The 15,057-nt window shown below is 47.4% G+C and overlaps 1 long non-coding RNA gene across 2 annotated transcripts; it reads right to left on the reverse strand.

Annotated features, from left to right (window-relative positions):
• Nucleotides 1-6,906: 6,906 nt before the first annotated feature.
• Nucleotides 6,907-14,761, reverse strand: LOC109266386 (uncharacterized). 2 transcript variants are annotated; one of them, XR_002079696.2, is made up of 3 exons: nucleotides 14,650-14,761; nucleotides 14,280-14,395; nucleotides 6,907-7,318 (listed from the first exon to the last, which is right to left on the reverse strand). It is a non-coding gene; the product is annotated as an uncharacterized LOC109266386 (long non-coding RNA). The 2 variants fall into 2 exon arrangements; XR_002079695.2 differs by lacking the exon at nucleotides 6,907-7,318 and having other exon boundaries at nucleotides 14,090-14,395.
• Between the last annotated feature and the right edge of the window lie 296 nt (nucleotides 14,762-15,057).

Raw genomic sequence — 15,057 nt, forward strand, 5'->3', positions numbered from 1 at the left:
AGGCTTCGCTGTCCCCACAGCCAGGATGGGAGTCTGCCCCTCTGTGGCTGGAGCGCGTTGCTTCACACCTCTGCTTCAAAAACTCCTGTAAAATGGCTTTAGAACCCTGATCTATATGTGTACAGGGAATTTGAGGAAGTGTGTGTATGAAGAAGAGGAAGGGGGAGCTATCAAAAACTTGGCAAAATTGAATGTGCTTTTGAAGTCAGCTCCTTGAAAGGTAGTGGACGTATTAAATCCATAGATATGCGCTTAAAAGTGGAAATACATACACTTATCTCAGGTAAAGGATGGTAGGATTGATGGTGAGGGTTTAACAGTGGCAGGACCATGAGGAAGCCCAAATAAAAATAACGATAAGAATTAAATAAAAATAACTTTGCTATTTTTAGTCAGTCATATATATACAACCTAAGTTATAAACAGTGTACTTCCTATGAAAACACAGCTTCAAGCCCCTCCCCACAAGCTGTTCCTTTCAGCCAGAGAAATTCAGGAGCTTCTCCCCACCCCGACTCCACCCGGTAAGATAAATCACAAATTGATTTATGCTGCCCAGTACCACCTTCATGCTGCTCCTCTCCAGGTAGTGTCCTGATGGAGGTCGATGCTTCTATGGACAGGTGCTAAGCGGAGATGCTCCAGTATGGGGTTACTGCTAACAGCTGGGGGGGGGGGGCAGGGGGAGGCGTACGTGCCTTTTGCATAAGGTGGAGAAGTTTCTGGAAGGCTGGGTGTGACATGTTGTCATCTCTGCAGCCAAAGGAGAAGCCAACGCTTGGAGAGCTGGTTTCCAGGTTGAAACTTGACAAGGCCTGAGGTAAGCCCTGGGAGAGCAGAACCAATGCCCCCTGCCATTTCTCCCCGGAAGCAATCCCTGGCAAGACCTGGGATGAAAGACTGACTCACCACTTTTACATACCAACAGTGCCACATTACATGTTTGTGATTATTGCTTGTGAGGTTTTCTTTACTCAGAAAGCTACCCCCGACCCCTGCAACACACACACACACACACACACACACACACCCTTAAAGTGTCAAAATGGCCTCATTTTGAAGAGGTTGGGAAGTAAGGCCTCTGCCAGCAGATGTCTGGCCTCCTGCAAATTTCCTACATTGGAGAACCTTCAGGTAACTAACTACCTGATGCCTGCTCTTGAGGAAACTTTGTATTATGCCATTTTAACTAACTTTACCTCTTGTCAGTAAGTTGGAATGGAAAGCAAGCCTTGGGTTAGAACCCCAAATCTACACTTTCTGTTTCCCCACTGGAGCCACAGCGGTGCATTCATTCACATGAAAATATGGGAGGCAGGGGCTAAACTTCGGCATAACAACTATGGCATTTCTCGATCGTAATACTTTTTGTAGCGCCTTGCAGTTTTTCAAAGCATTTTCATGATCTCGGCTTTCGGAAGAATGTAAGAAGATTACCACAGTACTACATACAGTCCCTAGCTTACAGTGTGCAAACGGAGACTGGAATAAATTACGGCACTTGCCAAAGATCACACAGCTACTCCTCTACTTTGCTCTGGATCAGCTCTGGAAAGACACAGGGTATTTGAACATGCTTCCCAATATCCTGTGAGATAGGATATCTTCCTTCTGTCCCTACTGCCTTCGAATAAATAAACAGAAACACCAGTGAATGAAGTTAACATAGAGCCCCAGAACCTTAGAGCTAAGAGACCTTCCAAATCACCAAGTCCAGTCTCCTCATTTTACAGGTGAGAAGACACCTAAGACACCTAAGACCATGTCCAAGGTCACCAGGCTATTGAATGGTGTAGATGGAACCTGAACGCACGCCTGCAGACACTGGGCCAATGCTTTTTCCACTACCACCCTATGTCTTGCGCTGCCTCTGCCGAGAAGTCAGCAGCAGAAGTGAAACACAGGACCTGGACTCTCCAAGCCACATCAGCCCACAACTGACATTCACTGAGCTTCTATTATGTGCAGCCCAGTGAACTAAACATCCCTCTGCACTCCCTCCATCTTCCACCTTTGTCCCCGGGAACTCACGGGTCCCAGTGCAATTCTGCGTCAATAGAAATCCAAGTGTGATCAGCCCTGCCTTGCTTTCCAACATCGCATACATCCAGTTTCCCGGCTCCTTCTCTCTCACGCCTAAAATAAGAATTCCTTTATATATTGTTCGAGTTCCCTCTGGCACCACTGTGCCAGGTATGCAGGCCACGTAGCCAATTAGTCATTAAGTTAAAAAGTCTCCATCTAAATTCATTTAGCAATATGGTTCCATGCTTTATCCCCCCTCTGCCTTGCAAAAAGACAGTATTGTATGCAATCTGCCTAGCAGTGGTGCCCCTGGTTAGCCGTAAGGGACTTCATGAAGCAGCTAAATACACTCAGATGCACATTTGTGCCTCGCAATGACTTTAAGACATAGGCACTGTTCCATTTGTCAGATGAAGGAAGAGAGGCTCTGAGAGATTAAGCGGGCCATGGCCACACAGCTCGCAAATGGCTGAACCAGAATTTGACTCTGGGTCTTGTTGGTTCTAAAGCCTATGTTTTCCCCACAATCCCACATTCATCCTGGCCCTCGTGGCTTCATTGATTTGTTTTAACAGAGAAACTACAAACTGAATATTACAATGTTAGTTCCAATGGCAAAGACCAGGACTACTGGAGTCCATCCAGTGGGGTAGGGCTGGTGGAATAAAAACATTTCCCACCCACCCTGGGAATCTGGGAGCTTCTTAAAGATATGTCAAAGGCGTGGGGTTAAAAAAAAAAGTGAGTAGGAGAAGGGGAGTTTCTAGCCAATTTTTTCAGTGAAACTCGTTTGAGTACATAAGAAATCTGAAAGGCAAGAATGTGTGTGGGTTGATGTAAGGATGAAACGAGATAGAGTTATGAAAACACTTGGTAAGCTGGAAAGCACTGAGCAGATACAGGGCTTGTTTTTAAGGTGCTTGGGGGGAAATATGGGGTTCAGCAGAGTTGATTGCATCTGCTTTGGTTTTTCACTCAGTTCAACCACGGACTGCCCCATTTTCCCCTGGAGTCCCTTGACTGAAGCTTCCAGCTCCGGGTGGGACAGACAATGGAGGCAAGCAGTGAAGCTCTGGCTGGTGGGTGCCCCAGTGTCCCCACGTCACCCCTCACGCCCCCAAGAGTTCCTCTAGTCTTCGGTGCTCCACAGCACATGTCCAGCTGTGTTCTGGACACATGACAAGTGAGCAAGGCCTGTGTGTGGGCATGCTTCCCACCTCAGCTGTCAGGGAATCAGTCCATGCACAAACAACCCAAGCCCACCAGACCAAATCCTCTAGCCTTTGACTCACTTTGCTGTCCGTTCTCAGGCACATTGCATGACTGCTCTGTTAGGAGTCCCAGACTCCTAAAGCAATAAAGCAGGCAACAGGAATCTTTTTAGCTCTCAGGACACTAATAAGGCAAAGAGAAATTGCTCTATAAATGCTCAGGGGAAAGGGCTTTGCATGCTATCATCAGGGCTCTGAGGCTCGACGTAAAGTGGGTGGGTACTCTTGCACTGTGCTATCTTGGGGGGGGGGGGGCTCCTTCTTTCCACCCAGAATCCCTTCACCCCACCTCCCACCCCCCAAAAGAAGGCTGGGATCTGCCAGCCCATAAGCTTTTGCCTTCCCACATATCAAAGAGATTCGGCCCTGGCGTTTTCTTTATTTCTATCAAGGGGCCTTTGAACCAAGGGGATTTTTAGAGAAAGAAAACTCTATGGAATCTTTAGGGTCCAGGCTCTTGAAAGAAAACACTAAAACTGGAGCCAGTTCAAGGCACTCGTGTCCAATTAAGGAAATGCTCACATTCCGATCCTAGCTCTGGCTCTAGCGTGCTTTCTCTCTTTCCACATCTACACAGGAATGCACTTTAACAGCCAGAAAAGAGGTACCTCTCACCAGGACATGTATCATATAGCACAGGGATCCTTGGGGTGGGCTCCAGCAGGCTGCTACCTTCCCTGAATTAGACAAAGAGCACAGACCATGGAATCATCCAAACTCCCTTCACACCCCCCTGTCTGCCCCTCCCCCCAGCTCCCCCTATGTCACCCACAACTCTGGACCAGAGAAACTCTGGCATACCTGTGGGTTAGGAAAACACAATAGTTTCTCGTGAAGGACAGGACTTTCGGTTTTCTTTTCAAGTAGACAGGATGTCACCCTGCTTCCTCCAGGGGCAGCGGCGTCCCTCCTGGCTTCACACCCGTGGCCCCTCTGTGGAGGAGCAGTGAATTATGCACCAGCGAAGAGCTCCTTCAGACCTCCTGTGCCAGCTGTAACCCGAGCTCACACCAGCTCGCTGGAGCCCTAGGTGTGTTTCACACCCACAGAGTGCCCAGCCTCGGGATCAGATAGCTGGGTCCATGTTACACTTTCCTGCCCTTTTTCAGCAGCAATTCAACCAGGCCTTAGGCACCTACCGTGTGCCAGCTGCTGGTGGCTCCAAGGAATCGCTTAGGGGAATTTGGGCTCTCCTAAATCCACCACCCCTCAAAGCCACCCAAATAAACACGCTCTACGTGATAACGGTGTATCTGCCAGGCCGACACAGCTTTAAGACAAATTCCTTAAATTACTTTAGTTATACCTTACACAATCATAAGGCTGAGGAAAAACGGCACACATGCATGTAAGTTTTGCATATGAGTTTGCATATAAGCCCCCTCGCCTCTGCCTATCCTACCAGATTTGTTCCCCTTGAGCTCCTTATATAATATAAAGAAATCGAGGGCTGCCTCTGGTGCTTGGCATGGGATCCATCACTGGGGAGACTAGGAGGACCAGACGTCAGCCCCCTCTAAGACCATAAGATAACCACTGCAGTAGAGACAAGTGACCATGGTGGGGGCTGTGATTCCTTTCCTCTTGGGAAGAGGGGTGCTGACCACCAGAATATGAGCTCTGTAAGGGTAAGGACTGAGTCTGTTTCGTTAACTGCTCGACGTCATCACCTAGAAGAGTGCCTTGCACGTAGTAGGTACTCAAGACATGTTTGTTGAATGAATGAATGAATGAATGAATGGTATCAGGAAAAGCTAAAGAGAAAGGATGCCATCAAGCCAGCCTCAAAGGATGGGTAGAAGCCAGAGAAGGGCAATCCTATCTACAAGAACAGCAAAAATAAAGGCCCGGGGGTGAAAAAGTGCCAGGGGTGTGCTGGGAGCTAGGAGTGAGCAGAAGTATCTTTATCTTGGGAAGGAGCACTGGAGCCCCCCCACCACTCCAAATGTGCATGCTGAATGGAAAACCTATTGGCTAGTAAAGGTCCTTGCACTCTGCAGAATGGACTGTGCACAGAATTTCTAGCAGGAAAATGTCCCTCACCTCTACAATGAGTTAACATCAGCATTTCTTTTCCAGTTAGGTGGCGGCCCAGGCAGAAGCGTTAAGTAGGTCAAATTGAGTTTATGTGAACTGTGTCTTCTGAGACTTCCCCTTTCCACTCCCTCTCATTTCACACCTCTCTCTGACCCGCCCCGAGCGCCCACTGATCTCCAGACACCCATGCTCCCTTCATAACAGCCTTGCAAGCTCCAAAAACGTGCTTTTCTTTCCTACTGAGTATCTGTCTTTCCAATCCCTAATCCAGGCAGCTGCGAGGTAAGCACACTTGACCTGACACATAAATTCACACTATGGTGAGAGAGAGACACCTACAATGCTTCCAGGGCCTCAGTGGAACAATGGCATTTCGGGCAGGGTAAATGGGTGAGAGGAGGGAGTTCCGTGGTCACAGAGACTGGTGATGGTTGATGGCAGAAGTCTGCGGGGAAACCATGCCAGGGTAAGACAGAGCAAGAAGTGAACAACTCAAAGGGCAGGGGTGGGTGCAGCCAGGGGGCTTTCCTTCTGGAGGGATCTGACTGGAATCCTTGCCCCCAGCTGTCATCTGGCAACAGCACTCTAGTGGATTAAACCCAGTGATCAATGCGAGGGGGGAAAGGGTCTCCCTCTCCCTTTTTGCCAAGAAGGTACAGAGCTTTGGACTGACGGGGACTCCTCTGAGTGGGCCCCAGGCACCCAGTGCACCTGCCCAGGCCCAAACCAGGCCAGGCAGCCCAGGTGTGCACCAGTGGAGCAGTCCTGCAGCAGCCTGAGCAAAGCCGACGACAAGCCTTGACAGAGAGAAAGGCCATATGCCTTTTCACATGCTTAATGAGGCCCTCTGGGCAGCAGAGGCTCCCACACAGGGCTTCTTAGCCTCCGGAGCATGTGGACTGGTACAGTATGGGTTCAGGCAGGAGCCGCGTCAGCTACTGGGGACGGTGGGCAGCTGGGCACCCTCCACCCCGACTTCTGAAGCCTGCACCGCTGCAGCAAACCAGCCTTGCACTCCCCACCTGCCCTACCTCATTCCTTTTCATCCAGGCCTTCTCTTGGGAAACAAATGAGAAAGATGCAAGGAGATTCTCCCAAGACTGTTTTCTAGCTAGATGCGTGCTTAAATGCCCCTGATGTTACTATTGAAAACAGCTAGAGAGGGCATTATGTGTGCTTGAGTCTCTCTGGAGTTTGGGGGGGGGGGGGCATTCCTCACTCGCAGCCACCTGCTCTTTTGAATTGCAGAGTGCTTGGAGAGGCACCAGTGAGAGCCTTGACTCACCTTGCTTCCAGTTTCCCCCTAGAGGGTCCCCTACACAGGGGTCATTCTCGTTTTATTGCTTTCATCTGCAGGACCCCAACCTTCCACAATGCTTAATAATTCCTCAATTTAAAAAGAAGAAACTATACAGATGTAAATTAAAAACATAAAATTTTAAAAAATTTAACAAAATAGATACCAACGTCCCTGGCAGAGGGGGAGAATGTTCTCCCTCTATACCTCAGAGTATGTTTTCAAATTTACAAAAAGCTCATCTTAATGATAGAAATAGGTCCTACAACATCAGAGTTAATGTGGTATAATGTGTATGTATTTTGTTTTAAGTGTTCTCTATAGCAAGCAGATTAATAGTGACTTGCATTTTATTTCGCACATATTTCTTATTCATGGCTTTGATTTCCAGTTGTATATTGGGTAACATTTCCAAACAATGTTTTCGAACAACAATAAAATGTTTTTCACTAATAAAAAAAAATAACAAGAAGAAACTACAAAGACTCATAATCACTACAAATTATGATGTTGTCTGGCATTCTCAACAAGAGAATGAACAGGCCTCGTCACTTGGCCTCAGTCTACTCTCCGTAAAATGGGCCTGACGTTTCCTGCCCTCAGCTCACTGCGCAGTAAGGACATACTAGTGGCAAGTTCTCAGCTTCCTCAGCAGAAAGGTGCGATATTAAATCATCCTCCATTGGATCTGCTCGAAGAGGAAGAGTATAGAGAAGGGAAAGTGAAACTCACATTAATTACTTCATTGTATTGCTTGTTAACAGGAAAACAAGGGCAGCAGCCCTCTCTGGGTTTCTGGGAAAGTGACGCCAAGCCAGTTCTCTTAGAAGAGAAGGACGCTAAGTCTAATGGTTGATATCCCATCTCTCCCTCTTTCCAGCACTTTCTTGGAGCATTTGCCCTGGCTCTCGTACTTGCCGTCACCCTGGCTAGAAGCATCCTGGCTCGTGAGCCACTGTGGCAGTCCAGGGAGGTTATACTAGCCCTCACCGGCAGGTATACGGTCTCCCACACGCACAGCCTGCCCGTCTACACACGACGATGTGGCCATTTTAAAGCCATTTGTATTAGAGTATTTCTCAATACCCTGGTATCCAGTGCCAACGAATCACCCGGCTCTCCTTTTGTCATTGGGGCTCCACACGTCCACGCAAGCACACGCACTTATGTGCCAGCGACACCTCAGAAGCTGACAAGTGCCGTCTTCTGGGTCCGAGGTAGGGAAATCACACTGACCTGAATCCAGATAGAAACAGAGACGTCTCATCCACCTCACATTGTTTTACCACCTTTGTTTGTGTGTGGGTATTTGTGACAAACAGCAACAAACACTTCCCAGTGACTTCGGGGGAAACAGGTGTGAGGGACTGGTGTGATTTCAACACACCCAACACTCTCTTCCTCCTACAGAGCCACGCTGGGGAGCAGGGGAGGCCTCGCAGTGATAGGAGCCCACAAGGGGTGGGCTGCTAGCCATCGGACAGAAAGGAGGGGTGAGCTCGAGAGGGGGTTCTGCAGGAGGCTACTGCAATGGCCCCAGGGGGAGCTGGCACTCGCGGGAGGGGCAGGTGATGGCAGAGGCAGTGCAAAAGGTGGAGGTTTCAGTACTTGTTTGGATGTGGGAGCAGAAGAGAAAGAGAATTGGAGAAGACGGGATTCTTGAGGCTGAGCCATTGCAAAGCTGGCGGCACCTGCTGAAAAAGCCAAGTGCAGAAGGGGCTGGTCTGGGGAGAAGGGGGTCCAGCCTTTCAGGTGGGTGGGGTTCCCAGGAGATGACCACCCCTGAGCTGTAGCAATGGCTGCACATGTTAACACACATTCCATACCAGTTCTCTCTTTCACTCTTGGGTCCATAGAAGCCCAAGCTTCTGTTCTGAAGGCCTGGTGTCTGGCCAGTCTGGGCGCTGTGGGTGCTTGGATGCTGTTGTGGATGGGTTCTTCAGAGGCAGATATGGAGACAGAGTTTGGGACCAACACCCAGGAGAGGCAGGGGAAGAAGCAGGCTTCCAGAAGGAAGTCTAACGGAAATGCAGACTCCACAAATCTCAGCCAATCCTATGGGGAGCTTTGGAGCAAAACTTACCTGTCAGAATGCCCAGCATTGAGACAAAATTCCAGTGCCTTCTTTCCTCTGCCTTGTTGGGTCCACAGTGTGGGCTGTCCCGGGGAAGGGCATGACCTTGAGAGAGATGGCTGTCTTTGGCTGGTGCCAACCTTAAAGAGCGGACAGCTGGAGGCCGTCTGCTGACCCCACTCACCACAGCTGGGCCCTGGGCCCTCCTCTAGCTGGGGATCCAGGTGGCACATTTCTATTTCTACCACAGATCCCAAAGCTTGCAACTCCACTTATGGCCTCACTTCAGTTTGCCATGCATGCATCGCAGAGGCCTGTGGGCTCAGGGAGTCCTCAGGGAGGGCACAGACGAAATGCTAGTTCATCTCCATTTGCGGGTGACAGAACTAAGGCCCAGAGAGAGGAGTTGCCTTGCCTCAGCAGTGACAGTCAGTGAGTGGTGAGCTTAGGACCAGCACTTGGTCTGGGCCTCTGGCTCCTTGGCCTGTTCTCGTTTTCAGAAAGGAGACTGCTCTGTGCCCAGCAGATCATGGTGGGGACACCACTGCTCCCAGCCTGGGGATGGGGCTGTGGTGCCCCTCAACTTGCCCACCACCATCTGCAGGTTTGCTGGGACATCGAGGGGCTCACTCCCCAAAGCATGGAGTGAAGGCGACACCAGACCTGGTGAAAAGACTGACTTTAGATTTCCAGAGGGGAAGGGCCCAGGGGGCCTTAGAAGTCAGCTCTTCAGGTTCTTATTGTGGAAGTAAGCCAGCTCAGCAGGGGCAATTCTGGATTCTTCCATAATTGCTCTTTGTGGACCAGGCACTGTCGTGTCCATGAGCCTGCACTGGGGTGTTCTAGGAAACATCCTCACGAAGCAACACAGAGCTGGCGTCGAGGCCACACTTCATGACGTGTCTTCCGATTCTCCCCCTGGGGACCCTCAGCGCCAGGAATGGATGCACCTCTCTGAAGGTCCTGCTGCTTTTTTGCACGTCGTCAGTGCCGTGGGTGCTTTTCTTTGCACTTTCACTCTACAGGTTAGGGAGTTGGAGCCTGATGTGAGGAAGCCTTAGTCCAAGGACACGGGACCTCACGGTATTTGAGGAGGTATTAACCACATCAGGCTTTTTCCCTTTTACCTCTATTTCCCCCCATATTCTCTCTTATTTTGTTTTCAACTTTGTTCTATTTTACGTGGTATCTGTAAACTCCCTCAAATGCTCTCTAGAATGATGTAATACGTAAAAAACAATAGTATATCTGACTTCTTTGGAGGCCTCCAATGCGTTTTCTGAGTGTTTTCTTCTGTGTAACAACTCCCCAGGATGGAGTGGTGATTGGTCTCTGGGAGGGCCTGAACTTGGCCTTCCCTACCCTACAGTGCAAATCATGGTCACATCTCCAAACTGCCGTGGGTGAGGTTCAAATGCTAGTGGCGTCCTGGGGGAGTCTGACCTGTTGAGTGGCCACCAAAAATCAGGTCTTCCGACTGTCTTCAGGGGAGTCTCTCATTGTCCCCACTTTGCTATGCATAGTGCCTGGCCAGGACCGGCCAGGAGGGCTGCCTTTCTCCTTAAGATCTGGACATGATGCAAGTTCATACCTGGAGGCTGTCTGGCTTTTGTAAGCACACATCACAGTGCTTCGAGATATTTAATGTCTCCAGGTCAGTTAGTCAGTCCAATTATAATTGCCATCACCATGGTGTTCCCACAGGCTGGGGCAGTTTTTTTTTTTTCCTCTCGCAATCCTGACTGGTCCTAAGAGGCAAAGAGGCATTCTTTCCAAGCTGACACATCAAAGCATCTGCTCCAGGTATTAAGAGTCTCAAACGGCATGTCGTAGGGGTGAACACATGAGCACCAGAGGGATTTAAAACAAGGCTTGTCCACCCTTCTGACTTGCTGTCTCTACTGAGGCCAGGACTTGCTAGGCCAGATATTAATTCTAGGGTTCCTGCACTCCTGTGCTTGGCCCTCACAATTCTGTACAAAAGGAATTACTCATTCTCGGGTATCAAGAGGGCAAATCACCACGGGCAGAATCACCCAGCCCGACTACAGGGTGTTTATTATCCTTTGTCTTCGGGTTATTTCAGATCACTGGGAAGGGAGGGAAGGTAATGAAATCTCTTGGAAATGACACGTATATAGCACAAATTAACCTCTCTTAGCCTCTATTTCCTCGCCTGTCAAGGAGGGGTGGGGATAATAACACCTCCCTCATGGAGCTGGCACGAAGAGGACAAGAGCTAGAGGCCAGAAACCACCTGGTCCAGCACCTGTCACAGAGTCAAGATGGAGCTCCTTAAATAGTAACTATTTCGACTGTGTAAAATGCACACAGTCATCTGCACCCTAAGACTTTGTTAGCTCTCAGTGTGGTCTGTAGACTGGCCCGGCAGCTTGTTAGAAATGTGATTCCTCAGCCCTGCCCCAACCTGCTGAATCAGAAGCTGCAACTTAACGAGATCCCCAGGTGACCATATGCACATTACAGTTTGAGAATCATCGAGTTAAGGAACGTCAATTTTACCGTTGAATCCGGTGGATTGGATGGCATTTCTCTTGGCAACCAACAAAGTCAGTAATGCGCCCGTCAATCAAATACAGGCAATATTTACCTAACACAGCCCGCTCCCGGGGCCAGTCCGACTGTGCTGTGGCTCTGGCCAGCCTGCTGTTCACCATGCTCACCTGCCTTCTGCGGTCACCTGCGCGGTGGCCAAGGCTCCAGGGAGATGAGAGCTCCTCATATACTGGGCAAGCACAGATAAGGTTTCTCACAGCCCCACCTGAGTGCCTGTGCCAAGGTAAACTTGCTCTCCAGAATTGCTCCCTGACTGGAAAATGTGTCAGTCTATTTATTTCTCACTCCCACTGGAAAAAAGGTTGGGGGGGGGGGTGCAGGGAGTGGTTGGCCATGATATCATTCTTTCCACGGAACTTCTCAAAGGCATTGCATTTCACGGTGACTTTCAGGCCACTTGTGTTTTGCTGCATAGTATGGAACAGAACTGGCCGGGAGCCTGAGTTTCTCTTCCTTCTCCACGGCACTCTGCCCCCTCCTCCCTACCTCTTTCCGGGGTTTTCACTCCCTGTGGGTTTTGCAGGCAGCTCTCGAAAGGAACCTGAAAGCCAAGATGTGGGTGAGAAAATTTTCCTAGCATATCTTGCCGAGGAGACCTGTATCTGAGGACACAGTGGCTGGTTGGTGGGGATGCAGGCCAGGTGTTGGCTCCAAGGGGCAGGAAAGGGGACTGCCTGGGGGCAAGTCTACTCCCTTCAGACACATCAGAGAGTTGGGAATCAAGAGCAAAACAATTTTTCCAAAAGCCACACAAAGAGTCAGCACCAGTTGGGGGCCACTGCATTCATCACCATTCTTGTTTATACTTCTCTGGAGAAGAGCTAAGATTTTCCAACTGGGTTTCTGGTTCCTACTAGCTGCTGAGAGATGCTGCAGGCTAGCACACAGCACTGGAGGGAACCTGGGCTCAGGCTGGGAGGGCGAGCGCATCACTCGTCCCCTTTATCAACATCTCCTGTAGGTTCACATTGCTTCCAGCCAGAGTCTGAGGCACTTATTAAGACAATAAGAGAGGGGCCTTGCACAGACCTGTAAAGATAGTGAGCTATGGCCTGAGAACTATGATTAATCCAGCCTAATTTAAGAACTATAAAATTTTTATTCGTAATTTTTCAACATGTAGATAAAATCAGAGACCAATACAGTGAACCCCTGTGGATAAACTTCCCAGCTGTATCAGGACAGACATGGTTATGCTGTCCTAACAAACATCCCCAAATCTCAGTAGCTGAGAGCAATAAAGGTTCATTTCTTACTCATCCACCTGTCCTCCATGGGTTGCCTGAGGATATCATGTCCTCTCAAGGACTGGGGAAGAGAGAAGCTTTGACTCCGTGCTGCTATGTTGGCCAAAACTTTCATGCACTGGCCCCTGAGGCCAGAAACATAAGTCACATCCACTCCAGCTGATTGGCCAAAGTAAGTCTCCAGGCCATGCCTAACCTCAGAGGGGACGGGACATGCAATCCTACCATTGCAAGGAAGGCAGAGAGCCGGAGATATTCAGTGGGCAGAGCATATTGCCTTATTTGCTTCCAGTCTTTCTACTTCAAAGACAGCAAATATTAGAGATACAATGGAGTTCCCCTCTGGATTCGTCCCCAGCCCGTCTCCTCCCTCATTTCCCAGAGCTAAGCACTGTTTTATTTTTTAAGTTTACTTATTTATTTTGAGAGAGAGTGAGAGAGAGCTTGTGCCAGCGGGGGAGGGACAGAGAGGGAGAGAGACAATCCCGACGCGGGGCTCCATCTCAAGACCATACAATCATGACCTGAGCTGAAATCGAGACTAAGATGCTCAACTGACTGAGCCACCCAGGTGCCCCTAAGCACTGTTTTGAATTCAGTGTTAATCATCCTCATGTGTGTTTTTACGTTTTTTACTATTTTTATTGCATTTTTATGTATCCAAAAACATTATAAAGTATTATTATGCCCTGCCAGCTTTTAAACTATGTATGTGTATATATACAATATCATAATTTTCTGCAGTGTTAATTTCTCCCTTAGAAATGTGAGATTCGCATTCCAATTGTGAGATTTTTATCTATGCTGACACATGCTAGACTATATTGCATTGCATAACTGTAATATGATTTACTTATCCATTCTCTTATTGATCTCCATGCTACAGCAAGCATTTTAATACATGTCTCTTTGTGCTCACATACAGGACTAGATGCCCAGGAGAAGAATTTCTGGACATGACCACCTACAACTTTCCAAAGTACTTGTACCAATTTACAATCCCACTAGCAGGGAATGAGTTTCTGTGATTTAACAGCTCTGCCAACACTTGGAGTTGGCCGACATAAATTTTTGCTGATCTGGTAGGTGTAAATGGTATTTTATCAATGTTTTGATTTGTATTTCTTTGCTTAATAGTGGAAGCAAGAATCTTTTTGTATTTCTATTGACCTTCTGGGGTTCCTCTTCTACAGATCAATAGTTTATATTCTTTTCCCATTTCTTTCCAATGCTATATATCTTTTTCCAATTAATTTGAGAGGTTTCTTTATACATTACACTCATTGCAAGTACCTTCTCCCAAGCTATGGCTTGTTTTTCACTTTGTTATAGTGGCCTTTTGTTATGCAGAAGTTAATTTTAATGTAGTCAAAATTATCAAATTTTCATGTTTTCTATTTTTTTTTTAAAGAGAAATTGCTCCTTATCTTAAGGTCATAAAGAATTTTTCTACGTTTTCATCTTATGCTTTAAAATTTTTCCTTTTGTTTTTAGTTCTTTAATCTATATAGGGTTGATTTAAGGGAGAAATCTAATTTTGTATTTTCCATATGGACAAAAGTTGTTCCTAGGATTCATTTATTAAATAGACCACCCTTTCCACATGGATTTGTAACACCATCTGTAACTGGTATTGTTTCCAAACATGGGTGGGCCAGTGGCTAGGCTTTCTGTTCTGTTCCATTGGTTTATCCTTTTGCCCAAACTCTGTTGTCCTCATTACGAAATATTTTGATAATAAATCTTGATACCTGGTAGGGCAAGTTGTTCCACGCTCTACTTTTTCAGAATTGCTTCTCAGTTATTCTTGGACCTTTTGCTCTTCCAGATCCATTTTGAGAAATCAATTTCTTCCAAATCAGATTGTCTAGTTCCAAACAAAACAACACAAAACACCTGTTAGACTTCAAATAAAATTCTACTGGTGAATATGACACCTTTATGATTTCGAGTGTTCCTATTCATCTTCCTTTGTATGGTACCCACTTACGATTTCACAGCCCTTGATAAGACCCTCCTTTCCTCCTCCACTCCCCCCTCCAACACTTCTAAGTTTGACTCAAACATCGCTTACTTCTTATTTCTTACTATAGCTTCAGTATCTTTATTTCTAGTACTCACCTCTTTCAAAGGTTTCCTAATTCTTTTTTCAGTGTGCAATAGGTAAACCCCAGACATGCATTATAATGATAAGGGGGTAAAGGAGAGGGTTCTCATAGTATCCTGGGAGGAGATATGACAGCATAATTACATATGAGGGGGTACACAATAATCTTTTCTGAGCTTTATGAGGAAGCATGGGTAGTAGTTAAGAGGCCAGACTGCTAAGTTTGAATCCCAGCTCTATCATTTACTGACTCTGATCTTGGGCAAATTACTTAGTATCTCTATGCCTTAGTTCTCCCTTCTGTAATGTAGGAGTAAAAATATTAATTATCTCATAATATTATTATGAGAAATAAACAAGTTAACATATTTAAAGTACTTGGGATAGTGCCTGGTATATTGTGTTTTATCTATTATTGTCAT

The sequence above is a fragment of the Panthera pardus genome, unplaced genomic scaffold, assembly GCF_024362965.1.
Source record: "Panthera pardus isolate Hobbes unplaced genomic scaffold, ASM2436296v1 HiC_scaffold_26, whole genome shotgun sequence".
NCBI lineage: Eukaryota > Metazoa > Chordata > Mammalia > Carnivora > Felidae > Panthera > Panthera pardus.